Source organism: Otolemur garnettii, unplaced genomic scaffold (genome assembly GCF_000181295.1).
Source record: "Otolemur garnettii isolate 467f Iridium unplaced genomic scaffold, OtoGar3 scaffold00001, whole genome shotgun sequence".
NCBI classification, from domain to species: domain Eukaryota; kingdom Metazoa; phylum Chordata; class Mammalia; order Primates; family Galagidae; genus Otolemur; species Otolemur garnettii.
The window spans coordinates 3604389-3623153 of NW_003852396.1; the positions used below are offsets into that span (position 1 = coordinate 3604389).

General features: G+C 34.5%; 1 pseudogene; it reads right to left on the reverse strand.

The window, feature by feature from the left end:
* LOC100950142 overlaps window positions 1–12541 on the reverse strand; it is a 23121-nt pseudogene extending 10580 nt beyond the window's left edge.
* Between the last annotated feature and the right edge of the window lie 6224 nt (window positions 12542–18765).

Below are 18765 nucleotides of genomic sequence, written 5' to 3' on the forward strand. Positions count from 1 at the left end.
AAAAAAAAAAAAAAAAGGAATATTGACTAGACAAAAAATAAAATATGAAAAGGAAAGTAATCTATAAATGCACATCAGTGACGCCATAAAGGGCATCGTGCTCTACAAAGGACATTAAAGGCATGGGCAGCTCTCTGCAAAGACTAACAACATTGAACAACTTGTCCAATAATAAAAAAGAAGGAATATGACATGTTAAAAATACTGTAATTAAAGAAAGTAAATAAATGATGTCAGACTTTTAAGAGAAAAAAGGTAGTATTACACATTAACAACTTTATACTTTTGTGTTTGAAACTGACAAAATGTAAACCTCATTGCATAATTAACAGTAACGTAATTGAAGCCCATTAAGTGAATTAAAATATTTTCCTCACTAACAAATGCAATCAGTAATGAAATATGTTTTTATAAAAGAAATATAAAAGATGTGCCACAACATAACATGTGTTCTTTAGTTGACGTCTACCAAGAGCATATGATTAATATTGAAAATTTATTTATATTTACCAAATTAATAAAATAGAAAAAATATGACCAACTACACAGATGCAGAATGATAATTTGAAAAATTTAAGCAACCATTAATTTTAGAAGCAATTCTAAAATTAGGACTAGAAGAGGACTCAGTTTATTAAAGGAGAGTTATCAAAAACTTATAGCAAGTTTTTTTTTTTTTTTTTTTTGCAGTTTTTGGCTGGGGCTGGGTCTGAACCCACCCACTCTGGCATATGGGGCCGGTGCCCTACTCTTTTGAGTCACTGGTGCTGCCCAGCAAGTATATTTTTTCACAGTGAAATTCTTAAAATTTTACCTTAAAAATTGGGAGCAGTATAATATATAATGAGTCCAAGACCAATTTTATTAAGTATTAAGCAGAAGTAAAATATATATTTACAATGAAAACTTATCACTTTTTCAGATTATGTATTTTTATGACTACATTATTATTATTATATTGATGTAGTAGATTATCAATATTAATGTAGATTATCATCATCGTCATCATTTTAAGGCAGGGTCTTGCACTTTGCCTGGGCTAAAGTGCAATGGAAAATTCATAGTTCAATGCAGCCTTGAACTCCTGGGGTCAGCTGTCCTTCAGCCTCAGCCTCTCTCCCACGTAGCTGGTACTACAAGTATAAGGCACAAAACTTAGCCATGACTGTATTATTCACAAATAATAAAAGCTATATTAATAATTCTTTCAATCAAGAAGATTTTATACAATCGAAAGTTATGAGTTCTCTATTTGAAAAGTCAGTTCTATCCTGGAAATATATTTTAAAGTAATTCTTAAAAGATACACAATTAATAGTCATAAGAATGCCAATTGTAATTAAGGTGCAATGAGGAAAAGTCTAAATCTATACTGAAAACTATAAATGAGGACCTTAAATTTGATTAAAAAAAAATCATACTGAAGAGCATGATTGTGAAGGCCTGAGAGCATGGCAATGTAGCCTTTCCGAGTCACTCTGACACCACTGAGGTCCTACAGGTGCAGTCAGCAATCACCTAATTCTGGGGTATATTCTGAGGAACACATCCTTAGGCAATGTTGACATTGTGTGAACTTATACTGGTCTAGATGGCATAGCCTGCTACATATCCAGGCTACAGGGTGGTGCCTTTTGCTTCTAAAGTTCCAGACCTTGGCTCGGCACCTATAGCTCAACCGGCTAAGCCACCAGCCACATACACCTAAGGTGGCGGGTTCGAATCCCCAGCCCGGACCCGCCAACAACAATGACTACGGCAACCAAAAAAATAGCCGGGCGTTGTGGCGGGCGCCTGTGGTCCCAGCTACTTGGGAGGCGGAAGCAGGAGACTCGCTTGAGCCCAGGAATTAGAGGTTGCTGTGAGCTGTAATGCCATGGCACTCTGCCCAGGGGGACAGCTTGAGGCTCTGTCTCAAAAAATAAAAAAAAATAAATAAAGTTCCAGACCTTTAGCTGTAAATAAAGTACAGCATGTTACTACACTGAATACTGTAGGCAAATGTGACACAAAGCTAAGTATTTGTGTATCTAAACATGTCTAGACATACAAAAGGCAGAGTAAAAACATGGTAGTACACTCTGACACAACCAGAGGTATATATTCAGTTCATACGTGACTGAAGTGTTGTTATATGGATGCATGACTATAGTTTGAGCACTTGATTTGAAATGCCCATGAGACAAAGAAAATCTGAGCTATGTCTGGAGAATATGGTGGAGAAAATTGCCCTAATTTATGCACATATTGAGTTACATTAACAGAGACACTGTGGAATTGATAAACTGTTCAATTAAACTGGTAGGGTACTGTTAAACAGACCCACAAGGCACGAAACCTTATCCATACACAAGTGACAGCACAGACCTGTGGGTAAGGTGTGGACTATTCAACACATTGTGATTATTCACATAAAAGAGTAAGATAGTGAGTGAATCCTTGCTTCATGCTCAATTCCTGAAGAGTGAAGATGTATATGTGAAAGATACAACTTCTAAGGTTATGAAACTCTACTGGAATATATATATTAATTCTATCTACATTCTTAGATTATAAAAAAGTGGAAGAGAGACAGGGGGAGGGAGTTAAACACACTGAGACAATTATGATAGCCGTTCCTTAAAGCCTACCACGGGTAAAGTACCAAACACAGACTGGAAGAAAGTTTGTCATCTATAACCGACAAGTTTTGTTATCTGGAACATATTAAAGAACAGCTAAAAATTAATAAGAAAAATGACAACTCAATAGTAAAATGAGCAAAATATATTACTGCACACAGCAGAGGAGGAAATAGAAAAATAGAAACACTCAGTAATTCTCAGCCTTGTTGATGAAATGGAAAATGGTAATAAAAACTATCACGAAATACAGTTGAACAGATGCATTTTACTCATAGAGAGCATATCGATAAAACTTTGGAAAACTAGTTAATTTTTTCTGGTTAAGAAGAAAATATTCATAGTCTTCACTTTCTAGGAAAGAAGATTTCTTACATGGATTCACCACCAGGAAGATGTTCATAGAAACATTTTAGTTAATAGTAGAATCTGAAAAAAAAATCCAAAAACAATGACCACCTGAGTATGATGGATACATAAAATGTAGTATATTCACATAATGAATATTCTGTAGCATTCTGTGGTTAATAAGTCTGTGTATCAACCTGCCTGTTTCTCACAAAGAAGATGGAGTTTTTTTTTTTTTAAATCAGATATAGAAATGCATGTAAGTATGATAAACTACAGAGTAAAACAAGGAAATTATAAACAGTATTCCATGAAGTTGTCATATTAGAGGAAGGAGTCAAGAGTTTTACTCTGAGTTGGTGGATATGAGAAACTTTAGAACTGTTTATTTTTTCTACCTTTTAAACTCCATCATTAGCATGTAGTTTGTGGGGCTGGGGGAACTCCACAATGGGCAGGGACTAGGGTGACGGTGAGAGAAAAGACGCACACTCAGCAGATAACCACGGAGGCCTGGAGAGTCATCCGCTATTTCCAGCGTCAGGAGCTTCTGGGAAGGGCTGCACCAAGCAGATTACTCAAAGATCCTTTTATTTTTATTCTGTCAAAGCCATGAACTGGACACCCCAAGCAAACATTCACATTAAACAATGGGGATAAAAAGGGCAAAGAATTATGAGGATACATTATATGATTTCAAAATATACTCAGTAGGTGAAAAGGTAAACTTTAACCTTCCTGGCTTGCTTCAGTGATTCCCACCCGTACCCTGGCACAGCTCAGTCGATAGTAATCGTTAGTTGCTAGGCGTCCGTTCTTACCCCAGGATGACTACTGGGCCTACTATGGCACCACGGGTGGAATCCTCACACTCTGGTCAAACAGATCTTCTGGAATGCTAGCCCTGGCGCTGAGCACCAGGCATTCCATTTAAAGCACCAGGGTATTGTTAGCACTCTGTCAGCACAAGGGGGTCTGGGGAACCTGGACTTTGTCAGACAGTGCCTCTGGAAAGCCTGGCCTAAACTACACTGTGCTAGTAACACCCACAGTGGCTTTTTAAAAAAATTTTTTGTTTATCACATGCATATGCACATAGACACATGTGTACATACATACATATATACAATGTATTTTGTCATAAATTTTAGGGACATAATAATAAAAAACATATTTTAATATTATAAAACCTGACAGAATCAAGCTGTTACTCATTCTCTTTTTCCCTTTAAATATTCTTTTCTGCAGCCTCAAGATGTTGACATGATGGGAGAATTTGCATTGACATGGCTGTGAATTACATTCTCAGCTCCACTATTGACATAGCTGTGAGTTATATTCTCAGCTCCACCATTTATATGAACATAAACAGTAGCTTAATCTCTATGAGTTTTAAGTTCTCTGTTTGAGAAATGGGACTGATAAAACCTACTTTGCACCTGATCTCTGTTTGTGTTATGGGACTGATCCTTCTCTATACTGTTTATGTTTTTTCCCAGATTTAATTTAAAATCTATAAAGGTAGTCCAAATTTAATAGTCTTGCAGTTTCATAGTAACTGGGAATATCTTATTCATAAATGATAGTTTGTGTTACTGAATGAAGAAAATAATGAGTTAATACTTAACTAGAGGAATCCATGGAGTTTTGGTCAGTGTTTACACTAGAAATAAGTTCCTCTGGTGAGAAAGAAGTAACTGGGAATATCTTATTCATAGTAACTGGGAATATCTTATTCATAAATGATAGTTTGTGTTACTGAATGAAGAAAATAATGAGTTAATACTTAACTAGAGGGATCCATGGAGTTTTGGTCAGTGTTTACACTAGAAATAAGTTCCTCTGGTGAGAAAGAAGAAATACTGTATTAAACAACATACTAAACACACATAATGAATAGAATGCAATAATTAAATGTCTTGATTTAGATAATTTTCACCAAAGAATATCCTCAAAAAGACACTAACATCTTTCTATATACACACATATATACACAAATATGCACAATATATGTGTGTATATATATATATACATACACACAAATATATATGTTGTGTATATATATTGTGTGTGTATACAGAGTGTGTATGTGTATATTTATATACTGGATGGCCATAAATTATACACTATTTAAATTGCACATGAAATTTATGTATATTTAAATTTCACCCTATTTTAAATTACACACAAAATTTATGGCCACCATGTATATGAGAAGGGAAAAGTAAAAAAGTTCTTTAAACATTTATTGGAATTTTTTTTGTTGTACATATTCATTTGGTGAAAAATGGGAGTTTAGAAGCAGTATATTGACCAGCTGACTAAGTGACATATTTGATTCATTCCTTAAATTGTGGTCCCTGAACTAGCAGCTTCAGCATCTAAATCTCCTGAGAGTTAAAAATTTAGAATTTCAAGCTGCACCCGACACCTACATAATCAAAATCTCCATTTTAACAGAATTTCTGAAATCCATAATTAAATTTTGCAGTCTGAGATAAATTGCTGTAATGAAGATGAGAAAATCACTCATTCACAATTTCGTAAATCTCTAGGTTAGATAAACCTCTTTTGTGTGTAATTCTGTGTTCCAAGATATATATTTACATGAAATAATTTAGTTTCCCACCAAAAATTACTGTAGGGACAACAGAAGCATTCTAATCTGTTTGGCAGCTGTTTCCTACTAGCTAGTAGTCATTTTTTCTGCTTATTGTGAATCGGTGTCATAGTCTTCTGGGCCCAGTATGTTTGGGCAAAGTAAAAATCCAAGTACTGAATATGTTAAATTTGAGAAAAATCCCCAGTTTATTGTCCCTCTAATACCTGCATTAGACGCAAATCCAGTTCTAGCTAAAAGGCCAGTCCCTAGGCCACATGCAACATGTAACAAATCTGACTTCACCATTAGTTTTCTAGCAGCTTTTTTTGTTTGTTTGTTTGTTTGTTTGTTTGTTTTTGTAGAGACAAGAGTCTCACTTTATTGCCCTCGGTAGAGTATCATGAAGTCACACAGCTCACAGCAACCTCCAACTCCTGGGCTTAGGCAATTCTCTTGCCTCAGCCTCCAGAGTAGCTGGGACTACAGGTGCCCACCACAACACCCAGTTTATTTTTTTTTTAACACCCAGCTATTTTGTTGTTGTTGTTGTTGTTGTTGTTGCAACTTGGCCAGGGCTGAGCTTGAACCCACCACCCTCTCTATTTGGGGCCAGTGCCCTACCTACTGAGCCACAGGCACCACCCTCTAGCATCTGTTGTTTTTAACAGGCTCCACATTCTACATTTTGTAAAGCATTAGTCCATACATTCATGGTGGACTCATGAAGGAGAAGGTGGTATTTTAAGCTCTTTTTTGACATGATGTTCAACTTCATTTTCAGCTTTTAATTTTCAACATTGAAATTGCTAACCAATAAAAGAAAATGATGCTAAAGTCTCTTAAGAACATATGAGGGCATGAAGGTCTCTACTTACATATGTTGGCTTTTGTTTTATTTTGTTTGTTCGATGGAGATGAGGGTTTTGCTATGTTGCCCAAGGGGCTTCCTAAAGTGCCAGAAGTGCTGGTGTGAGCCACTATGCCTGGTATTGCCTTATATTTCCCATTATTTTACTTACTCTAAGAAAGATTTACATAGAAGGCCTGACAATTAAGTTCACCTCATCCTAGAATAAGTGCTGCAGACCTCACTGCTGAATATCACTGTGGTTGTCTTTCAGGTATTCCTCTGGGGAAGCTAAGTGCTTACCCTGCAAAGAAATTTTAGAACTCTTTTTCTGGAATGGCCATCAAAGCTGTTGTTGACTTACCCTTAACATTCTGAAGGTCATTAGAATGTCTTCCTTACAACATTTCCTTTGTCTTTGGGTAAAGAAAAAATAGTTGGGGATCAGATCAGTTGAGTAGGGTGGGTGTTCCAATACGGTTATACATTTACTGGCTAAAATCACCCTCACAGATGGTGCTGTATGAACTGGTGCATTGTCATGATGCAAGAGCCATTAGTTGTTGGCCATGATGTTCAGTTAAGATTTTCTGTTTCTCTATTGACATTTACTTGATCTGCTATGCTTCTTACAGTCAGCAGACAATTTTAACAAAAATTCTATGAATTTTTGCAATATTTTCATCAGTTCTGCTTGTTACTGGCACTCTTGACTCTCTTCATCAGGAACACTTTCTCTCCCCTCAGAAAAACTGTTTAATTCATTTGTACATTGCTGTTTTCTTCACAGCATTATCCCCATAAACGTTACTAACATATCCCTGATTTCACTTCCATTCTTGCCAATTTTAACAAGAAATTTAATATTTGTTCATTTTCTACCTCAGCTCTGACATTCTTGTAATAGCACATACAAACACCCAATAATAATGAAGAATGCCACTCAGCATGACATCACCACATGTTGACACAAACACAACTGTAAGACATTCATATGCTTATGGTCATGAAATGGTACTGAGTTGTTTGTGCAGTGCTGCTAATGTAACTACGTGGTGGCAAGTTCATGAACTTAATTGTCAGACATGTATAGCAATTATGTGTACAGACAATGAATGGACATATATATGACACCTAAATGAAGTATACAAATATTTTGTATTTATAAAAATATAAATATTTTTTATTGCATGCCATGTATTCTTAGCTACATGGACCCACTAGATGGAATGGTTTCCATTTCATTTGTTTAATCAATAAATTTACTTCTCTAATTTAATAAATACTTAGATTTCTTAATAGAACAGTTGATATGCCATGTGCTATCAAAATGTCACAGAAAAATTGAATTGGCAAACCTTTAGTCTTCAGAGAAAACCAGATTTATTTTGTCAATTATACAAAGTCATAAAACAACAATGGAGCAATGATTTGGGAAAATCATTTCATCAAAAAACAGTAACTTAAGAAATTATCAACACATTTATATACATCCTTGAAAATTGTCTAGCTAAAATTCTTCATTTTATGAAAATTATAGTATTTAAGAAGTTTCTAGTAATGCAGCAAATAAAAATTAATAATACTATGATTGGCTGAGAATATGCAACTATATCTCTATTAAAAAAACAAAACAAAAATAATAACAACTATAACTTTCCAATAATCTGAATCCTAAAAAAAGTAAAATAGTAAGAATCAAAGAGAGATTTTAGAAGGCAAAGTCAATAAAAGAAATAATTTGTTGTTTTAGAGTCAAACATGCCAATTATCATTCTGGTAAGAACATTTTAATTTCCCGAAAATTAATGGAACCTAAGTTCTCCACTTAATGTCATTGACATGCATATATGAGTGAACTTGAAAATCAGAGTCAACTGAACAAAGAAACACCAGCATAACTACAAAGCTTTCCATCTCTAGGATGCATCTTCAACTCTGATACTCAGAACAACACTAAATTTGCTCTTGATTAATGTCAGCCTGTCTATATACCAGATGAAAATCTCTCATATCTCATGTTGATGATTTTAGAAAAAAATTATTTTAAGAAATTTTGTGACCACTGTTCTGTTATTGCTTCAGTATGAAGGAAATAAAGGTGTTAAAAGAAACCATGTAAAGACAAATAGTCAAAATAAACAGCTGAAAATTCCTTCATGCAGTATAAATCAATCCAGTCTAGTTGTACTTAAAAATCCATTTTTGACTTAAGCCAAAATGGTATCTATGTAGGGACTATTTCATTTCACCTCACAAACTGGAGAGGATCCCATGCTTATTTCCATGGGTAATACTCAGTTATTTACATTAGCTCTAAATACTTCATTTCATGGGTTATCATCTCTGCTTTCTGATCTCATTAGAAACAGAATTCTTTCTTGAGCTATTCATAAACATTTGCCAATTCAAAAGTCTTAAATGAAATCCTCATCAATCTACTTTGTTATAAAATTTTGTCTCCTATATAATGAGAGGAAATTTTGCCTTAGGCTAATGTAAAAGTAGAATTAGGCTATTTTGAGCCCATTAAAGCCCATACTTATACTAATGTTTAGAAGCAATGATCTATACCCTTAATTTGTAAACCACAAATTCCAATGCCAGTATTCTTGACCATGGCTTTTAAAAATTTAATTCCCCTCACTTTGAACTACTTATGAGTAACTTGTTATGATAAAAAACTAGTTATTGAGTCTTATGATTCAATGTTTTCCCAAAGAAGTGGGGGAAAAAGAGGTGTAGTATTAATTTGAAACAGTGATAACTAAGAATAATGTAAAAAGATAAAGGCTAAAATAACAAAATAAGACTGGATTGTGATATATATTCATTCCAATATATATCCAGGAGCTTTTGATTTGAAATTTTTAATATGAAAAGAATACTAAAGTACAAGATAATTAAGGAAGGTAATTTTTATGGCTTTTTAAAGTAGTATCTTTAAAAGGATAAAGTATACATGCCTATGGTTAATAAAAACAAAAGAAAAATGTTATGTAGTGAAAAGTAAAGTCCGTTCACATTTCATATTCTCAGTACCATTAAGAGAGGTAAACAGGAAGACTAATAGTCTATTCTTGTGTGAGTTACGGAAATAAGACCTTGTTATACACATTCCTCTGTAACAGGCTATTTTCACTCACCCTGTGGATCATACAGTGTCTCTCATATCAGCACATATAAACCTATGAGGTCTGACAAGTAAGTTTGAAAACTCGCCTTCGTGTGCTTTCATGGCAGCACTTTATAAATAACTCAGTAAGTTTTCATAACAAAGGTATATCAGGGTCTCACAGTCCTGTGAGTGTCATGTGTAATGGTGTTTGGCTAAGTGGGGTTCATTACTGCATGTTTTTGTGTGCTGTCCCAAGAATGTCACAGCTTGAATTAAAGCAAAAAAGAAACATTAAATTTCTTGTAAAATCAGAGACATATTAGTCCAAGGTAATGGGGATAATGCCATGAAAAGAACAGCAGTGTACAAATGGATTGAATGCTTTTATGAGGGGAGAGAAAGAGCCAGTGATGGAAGAGGTCAGGGTGGCCAGTAAGAAGTAGAACTAATGAAAACACTGCAAAAATTCATCAAATTGTGTGTTAAAATTGATGACTATGAGAAGCATAGCAAAACAGTGAACATTAATAGAAATACAACAAGGAAAATCCTAACTGAAAATCTTGGCCAACAATTCATGGCTCTTGCATCTTGACAATGCACCAGCTCACATGGCATTGTCTGTGGGAGAGTTTTTAGCCAATAAACATATAACTGTCATGGAACACCCACTCCACTCACCTGATCTGGCCACCAACTACTTTTTTCTTTACCCCAAGAAAAGAAAATATTGTAAGGAAGACATTCTTATAACTTTCAGGACGTCAAGAATAATACAAGAACAGCTTTGATGGCCGTTCCAGAAAGAATTCCAAAATTTCTGTGAAGAGTGGGCACTGGCACCAGTGCATAGCTTCTCAAGAGGAATCTTTCAAAGGTGACTACAGTGTTATTCAGCAATGAATCCGTAGCACTAGTTCTAGGATGAGTTTGCAAACTTAGTTGTCAGACTGGTAGCTCACCACTGGTCACTACAAAACTGCTTACTAGTCATTTGTATAGCTGTTTCACTGTTAACTTATTTATGTCTTTTTCTGATGAATGTTAATAAAATTGCCTTTTTCTGCCCTTTGCGTTTCCAACTGCATTAGTTAGAAAAAATATTAAATAACAAGATAGTGGCATCCAGAGTTAATGGAAGTCCTTCTAACATTTCACCATTAAGTATGGGGATGGTTTCTTATAGATACACACACACACAGCCATCATGATAAAACAGTTTCTATCTATGCATACATTTCTATCTTACTAGTATTTTAGGTCACTATTTTTGTCATTTTGTTTATGTATGTGTGTGTGAGTTTTTAGCAACAATAACCAATGAATTTTATGAAATACCTGATCTGCAACTATGAAGATAACCTTTTACTTTCTTCTTTCACCTATCAATGTTATGATTTATATTTTTATACTTGCTAATATTCAACTATTCTGACAAATCCGCAATGAATCACATAAATTATGATATAGATATATCCCAGATTTTCTTTTCTTTTTTTAATTTTGGCAGTATATATGAGCATATATTGAGTTGCATCCTCAATTCTAGTTTTGTCATGTTTTGTTAATATGCCCCAGCCTTTGTTAAGAAAAATCCTCCTCTTGCTTCTCTGAAAAACCATCTTGTCTGGCTTCCTTCCCTTTGCTCACATTTCCAGGGCGGTCTCACTCCTCCACTGCTGGGCGCTGCATAGGTTTTTGCCAGAATCCCTGAGCTCCTTTCTTTTCCCTCCCCGCAGCCTGGCCACGGCAGACACTCCACATAGCTCTGAGATCACCACCAAGGACATGAAGGAAGAGAGGGAAGTTGTGGGGAGGTGGAGAGGGGAAGAGCCCCTGACAATGAGCTTGCTAAGGAGGAACATGTGGAGCAGGAGGCTGATAAGGAGACAGATGGAGAAGCGGAAGAGTTGGGGACAAAAAGGAGAACCGGGAAGAAGGTAACAGCAGCGAACACTGAGGACAATGAGAATGATAAAGCTGATACCAAGAAGCAGAAGACCAGTGATGACTAGACTGCAAAAAAGAACGTTAAACTTTAAAAAAGGCCACCAGTAATCTGTTCACTCTCTTCCCGCCTCAGAGCAGAGGCCGCTGACCCCACGGCCACCACCACTGACCTGCACCCTCCCTGCTCAGCTAAACTGCTGGAATTTCCAACAGGGGTTGGTGGGGGTGGGACTGGGAAGCCCCAGAGCTTCCAAGGCCCAGCTTTTATTCTAAAAAGAACATTTGTTTGTAATTTTTATTTATAGTTTATATTTTTGGACATATGGTCAGGTGTCAGCCATTTTTGGTATAACTAACCCAGCGTTCAGAGTGTTCTCTACACTCCTTCTGAGTCTGGCTGTACTTGTGGTGAGACCGTGTTAATTACAATCTCAAAGGACAAAAATATCTTGTAAAAAAGGTTTTTACAAAAAAATTTATTTCGAGCATACCATTAACTTTTATTATGTATGTACTTAGCTGTACTGTAAGTACTTAGTTTGAATAAGATTGTTAAAAATGCCAAAGATAAAAGGTTTCTTTTATGGTCTATAAAGTTGCTATTTATTTATTTTGGCCTACTTGATGTGTTTGTGTAACAATGTTGCCCAATCATAAAGCAGAATTTATAAAAAGAAAAAGAAAAAGAAAAAATTGGGAGCACAATTTTTGCTTTTTTCCCTAGATTGTTTCAAATAGTATTAAAATTACGTAATTTTAAATTTGTCCATATTCACTTGTAAAATTATGTAGATTGGTGAATTCAGCTGTATGGACAATAGAAGGGAGGTTTTTGACAAATTTTACAACTTTTTCTACAGTGATTGTTCTGGGTATAACATATATAACTTCACATTTCTGGTCCCAAGCCTAAAATACACACTTAAATTTTCAAATAACTTAATTTTCCTGAATCTAATTTTCCTAAATCTCCTGAAACAAATAAAACAAATGTCTGCTAATCACTTACCAGAGTAAAGTCCGTTAGCAGTGACATTCCTGGTGATCCCCAGCATGTTGGCAATGACGTACTGTCTATGAAGCACACCAGATCCTGCGTATTCCTGCTCCAGTCCCTGTTCCAGTTAAATCTTCCACTAGTCCCACTCATTCCAGTCATATGATAACATCTACAGATTCTAAACATATCATCTTGGCTGACAACCTTGGAGATTTACGTCAATCATTCCCTTAAGCCTAAAACTCAGAGCCAGTTAAACCATTCCATGCACAGAGATCAGTTCAGCTTTATTTCTCCTCCCAGTACTTTTTCTTGGCATTATCATACTGTTCATTATCACCAATTTGCATTTCTGTCTCCCTCTTTCCTTTGCCTCCAGAGCTGATGGCAAGTACATAATATGTGTCTGCCAACCTTTAGCACACTGCCTGCCATACAATGGAGTAATTCTAAATGAATGCAGAGTGTATTACTTCAAATGATAAACATAAAAAAGAAACTTTGTAAATTTTCTAAGTCAAATAGGAATTGCTGACATGTGGGAAAATATAGTTTTAAATTTTGTTCTACTATTCCACAACATTCATCTTCAATATTCTAATTGAAGTATATTCTAATACTGCTGAATATTACAATTAACTAATAATAAAACAGTAAAAGAGTACCTGCTGGCTCCCTACTCCAAACCAAACAAAACAAAACCTAAACAAACAAATCAGAGCTAAACCCCTAATTTCTCAACTATATAGAAATTCTAATCACACTGTTTGTTATCTACCTAACAATTGCCTACCAATACACGAAAAGAGGACAGGGATAGACACTATTATCTCAATTGTATGGGAAAAAATAAAGGTATATAATTAAAATAATAATTGCCTTTTAAAGCAAACTTAGAAAATTGACTTGTGGTTTAGAAATAAGAAGAATGAAAGTCTCTATTTATTTTATGATTTTCTTATTAATAATTGGTGCACACCTATAATCCTAGCACTTTGGGAGGCCGAGGTGGGCAGATGGCCTGAGATCAGGAGTTGGAGACCAGCCTGAGCAAGAGTGAGACTGCCATCTCTAAAAATAGCTGGGCATTGGACAGGGGCCTGAAGTCCCTGCCACTCAGAAGGCTGAGGTAAGAGAATCACTTGAACCCAAGAGTTGGAGGTTCCTGTAAGCTGTGATGCCACATTCTACCAAGCGTGACAAAGTGAGACTCTGTCTAAAAAAAAAAAAAAAGAATTTACTATCATCCTCCATTTTTAAAATTGCAATGTCACAGTCTAAGATCCCAAGCATCTGAAAGATTATTTGGATGCACACCAGAACAAGGAACAACAGAGCTTACACTTTCATCTCTGTTTTACTTAAAATTGAGGAAATTATAATATCAACCAGGAAATTTGACTGAGAGAGTTAAAGAAAGAAAGAAACTATTACTACTGTCAAAAAGAGTCAACAGAATTTGAACCACAAGAAAATAAAGACTCAGGTATAAGGAGAAGAGGTTTTATATTTTTCTTAGAAATTAAATTTATCCAGCAAAATAATACAGTAAGAATAATTTTTTAATATACTCATAGTGACCTGTGCTCTGTGGAAAAATTTTTTTTAATTTAATTTTATTTATTTATTTATTTATTGCAGTTTTTGGCCAGGGCTGGGTTTGAAACCGCCACCTTCGGCATATGGGGCCTGCGCTCTTTTGAGCCACAGGCACCACCTCAAGGAAAAAAAATTTATTTCTCATCAAGATGCAACTTATTTTCTAAGTTATCTTGACTTTTTAGCTAGCTTGATCACTGTATATAGTGGCTACCATCTTTTCAATATTAATCATACAAATACCACTATTCCATGTCATTACATGTCTCCTCTTTGATTTCTCACTTGCCTGTGGAAAGAAAAAAAGAAAGAAAGAGAAAGAAGAGGGAAGTGAGGAAGGGAGAAAGGGAAAAATGGAAGATAAAAGGAAAGAAAAAGAGATAGAAGAAAGAAGCATTTATTCAAAAAGTGAAAACAGTTCAGATCACTATCTTTAAAATTCTAGCAGGGGTCCTCAAACATTTTAAACAGGGGGCCAGTTCACTGTCCCCCAGACCATTTGAGGGCCAGACTGTGGGCCCCGGGAGGAGTTGGCTGCTAAGCAGGACAGGTAGCGGTGGCAAAAACACCTGGCAGGCCGGATAAATGTCCTAGGTGGGCCATATGTGGCTGGTGGGCCATAGTTTGAAGATGCCTGGGGGATCTGTATGATTATTTCTTTTTAGGATACGTGTAGTATAACTTGTAAAATATTGGATGTATTCAAATAATATTCTGTGTTCTTTTCAAAAATAATTTTCTAATCTTTGTTTGATTAGCGTTAAGTGCATACCTAAAAATGAGTTCTGTTACAATATTAAAAATACAGGGCATATTTTAATTGCTGTAAAGCATTAACCCTATATTAGTTCTCAATATTACTTAGCCACAAATATATTCAAAGAGTTAAATTTACTCTTTCAGATTTCAACATTCTAATCTCTAAAAAGAGATGATTGTTTCTTAATAGACTGAAATTCTGATGCTTCACATATGACTAGCTAAAATAGAAATTAATATAACTTGGCTTGCTTTCAATAATTACCAACATAGAAATTATTTGGAATTTTAAAGCCCATTTTAAAATCATTTACAAAAAAGAGTTTCTAATTACTATTCTTTCTTTTATCAATAAATTATCTGTATAGCCCAAATAATCTGAAAATAGGTAGGTTAATGTACTTTTTCACCATTTTCAACCCAATAATTCTACATAATGTTGAAAATATCATTTCAAATTGCCAGTGAAAATAATATATGTTCTTACTTTACTTTTTTGTTTGAAGTGGGTAAGCTGAAGGCAAAGCAAAAATAATGTGATTGTAAAATAAACTAATAAGGGTAATTCTTAGCTAATATACCAATGCAATTATTGTGCATCATATAATTAATAGCTTTACACACATATTACTGAAAATTCTTAGCATAGTTCATTTGCCATTATACACACACCAGGAAGCCTTGGATGACAGATAATTCATAATTACAATATCCTATACTAACTGAGCCAAGATGAAATAGAAGAACAGTAATCAAGTGATTTGACATTCTGCTAACTTTCTGAACTGAAAGTAGTCTATTTTCCCAAGGTTGAAATACTTTGGCAGCTTTAAGCCAACAATAGCTTTATTACCCAGTATCACATGAGAAAGAGAAGAATCTTAACAGCATAGTTTTCTTTATTAAGTAAAAATACCTTGGAAGAAAAAAATAATTGGAAATTAAAGAAGCTACAATGGCATGGGTAAATAAGACTTCATGCTCTGTTTTTATTACAATTTATGGTTTTCTGGTTTTAAAGTAAAGCATCACAAGAATGGAGAAATAAAAATCCAATGTACTGTACTTAATTCTGATATGAGGACAACTGATGGTAGTACATAGTGGGAGGGTGGGAGAATGGGGGAGTGGAGAGAGGGAACGGGGTGTCAAGGCGTGTGACACATCTCTTGGGGGTGGGACACAATTATAAGAGGGATTTCACCTAACCAATGCCAGCAGGGTAACCTGGTTCTTTGTACCTTCAGTGATTCCCCAACAATAAATAAAATAAAATAAAATAAAATAATTTCTGTAATTCTTTTGATAATTGCTTCCCTCTCTTTCCTCTCGGTTTTATTTTTATTTTCTCTGATTTGAACAACCTTTTCTTATAAATATTTGCATAAATAAAAAAATACTCCAAATATTTTAGTGGGTAAGAGTATTGACATTAAATTTTCTTGTTCTGGTATCTTGGATACCATAATAAATACCTTATGCATTTTAGGAGAAATTCAAGAAATAGTAACACAAGTGATTGTGGTATCTTCACTGATATATTTTACAGTCTTAAAGACAATCTCTTCTTTAAAAGAGGCAGGAAATATTGATGACTAGAACTGCTAAGTGTATTACCTTATCCTAAATCAAGACTATTTGCTGATGAAAATGCAAGTGACTATACTTCTTGTGTATTTTTGAAAAATGTCAAATAACTGTTCTAATTTGCTGAATAATGTTATTTAAAGGAGTCAAATTTGGAAAGTTTGGTGTATTTCAAGAAAATATAGGAGGAAATCACATGTAAATGTGGTGGCCTATAAGCAACTTGTTTTTCTTTTTACCCTGCCATAAATACAATTAGTTAGTATTAATAATGAACCAAGATTCAATGAGAGTAAAGTGCTGTGCCATTTCTAGCACATTGTTATAACACCAGATATTCCATTTTCTTTTTTGATAAATAATCTATTTGAATTAAAAATCTGCAGATGGCATGCTAAGTTATTTCTAGGCATCTATTCATACCCATATTTGTCAACTGTAAACCAGAACATCACGGGTGAGATTGGGTGAGAACGCTGGAGTGTGGTGCCAGGTCAGGAAAAAAGGACAGGCCTCCTAGCAGAGGCCTGTTGACCACTGTGATGACCATGTTGAGGTCGGCTTCCATCAGAATGTCCCACTGTCTTTAGAATTAGGCAATTTTGTTATTTTGATATATTTATTTGTTAAATAGAGCCACCTTGAGATCAATAGGCCTTGTTTTTATTAGAATATTTGATCTTTAAACAGTTAATATAAGAGTAATCTATTATTATTCTGATCTATTAATGAAGAACAAGGAAGACACAGACAAGATCCGTGGTTTCCACATGTGCTTTTGACCATAATAAGATGTTGAAGGTATATCGGGAGAAGACTGGGTAAGGCTTTCACATTTCTTCACATTGGTGATCAAAGGTGCAATGGGAGAGGCAGTTCTTGCTGCATACAATAGCACTCAATTGTTAAATCTGAAAGACAGCTGAAATGCAAATAGACTGTAAAATTAACAAGGGGACAAATGGTTTGTTTATTACACATCCATGATTCAAAAAACTTATTCTCATAACTTTGGTAAATTGTATACCTAACCGTGTTCAAATGGTACAATAAGCTTATGAATAAATATAATAAAATTTTCTAATATTCTATAGTACAGACATTATCAGATTTAATTGGATTATATTTCCAGCCCAACGATATGCCATATTTCAAAAGATAATGTCAGTAATAGCAATTAAGCAGCACTTTGAAAGAGTATATTTTGGACAATTCATTCAACCTAACAGATTGATTGTAAGGTAGACAAAGAGAAGACCTAGCGTAACTGGATGATAGCCAAAAAGCATGGCAAAGACCTTGAATTCTGACCTTATTTCACTTAACAGCCAGGCTTATAATTTTGGCAGGTTCTATAACTTTTGTTGTTCTTGGTATTAGAAAATTTAATGTCATATTAAATTCAATGACTTTTCTTATATATACTTAGAAAATTTATTCAGATCATTTATTAGAAATACCAGAATAATATCGTAAAAAAGTATATCAACCAGTTAAATCATGGACAACTTAAAATAATTAATTTTTAGATTAAAACTTACTTAATCAGATACATATAGTGTCAGTATAATGCATTAGATATCTGAATTGCTATTATTTCAAATAAAAGTAAACAGCCAAGCAAATTAAAATTTACCCACACATGACCACAAAATTGAGCACATGATAAAGAGAATAAAATTTCAAAGATAATCTTATACTATAGAACATAATGTATATTTTACTGGGTGATGGTTTCTACATTGGGAAATAGCACTGCAATAGACACTTTGTATAGTCTCTGTGAGATTTCTAACCAAAAATGGAAATATTTCCTAATCTTATTTTTTAAGCATATTGAACATTTTGCATGTTGAATATAAATTGTCAAAACCCAAACTCATTTCTTAATAAAACAAACAAGGCTCTTTAAATATTCCTTGCACACACAAAATCAAAACGTAACTCCTTGGGTGCAAATGAGTAATCAGTTTTAATTGAGGACATGGCCATTCAAAACAATTAATTCATTAACTTTTATTGACTTTTGAGTCTTTATTGGTCAACAACTGAAGTTTAGTTAAAACTTACTCGTCTGAGTTGAGTGTAGAATCCAGTCAATTCATGTAAAAAAAAAAATTCAACATGGGAGGACCTGGCAGTAATAGAGATCCAGGATATGAATTTGCAACATAAGACACAGACAATACAAGTATCGCATAATATTAAACGAAGCATTAAGGCATTAGATGCTTTGTCTTCATGCATTCTGAGAAGACACCATCTGTCCACATAGTTTACTTTTTTTAACTCAACATTATTGAGGCTTTTAGGACATCAATAATCTTAAAAAAT